Raw genomic sequence first — 455 nt, 5'->3', positions numbered from 1 at the left:
CCATGATTGTTTTCCTGGCTAACCCTACTTAGCCCGCCCCCACTTTCTTTCCTTTTAAACATGTATGATACCCTTGGCCTTAGTCTGTTCTCTGAAGCATGCTACTTTATCATATAACACATCAATAGGGGGAATTTAAACGCGTTCAGCAGGGCTATCGCAATATCAGCAATGCTTATGAAAATAATAGTGCGTAATAAGAGGACAGATTAATCAAAAGCTCTTGTGTGATTAAATCATAGTGGCATGTTACTCCCTTTAATGGTATTCTGTTTACCAACCTAATGGAACATTTTGTTTCATGTTCTTTTGAGTAAAATAAATCTTTATCATCTGCTCGCTGTAAACAAATTACTCAGGAGTATTTTTTCCTATTTTAAAATCCTTCTTGCTTTATCATTTATGATTCTGATACACTTTTCTTTCACATTCTGCCAATGTTCTCTCTCAGTAAA

Source organism: Penaeus monodon, chromosome 32 (assembly GCF_015228065.2).
Source record: "Penaeus monodon isolate SGIC_2016 chromosome 32, NSTDA_Pmon_1, whole genome shotgun sequence".
In the NCBI taxonomy this organism is placed as follows: Eukaryota; Metazoa; Arthropoda; class Malacostraca; order Decapoda; family Penaeidae; genus Penaeus; species Penaeus monodon.
This window is presented reverse-complemented; position numbering follows the sequence as displayed.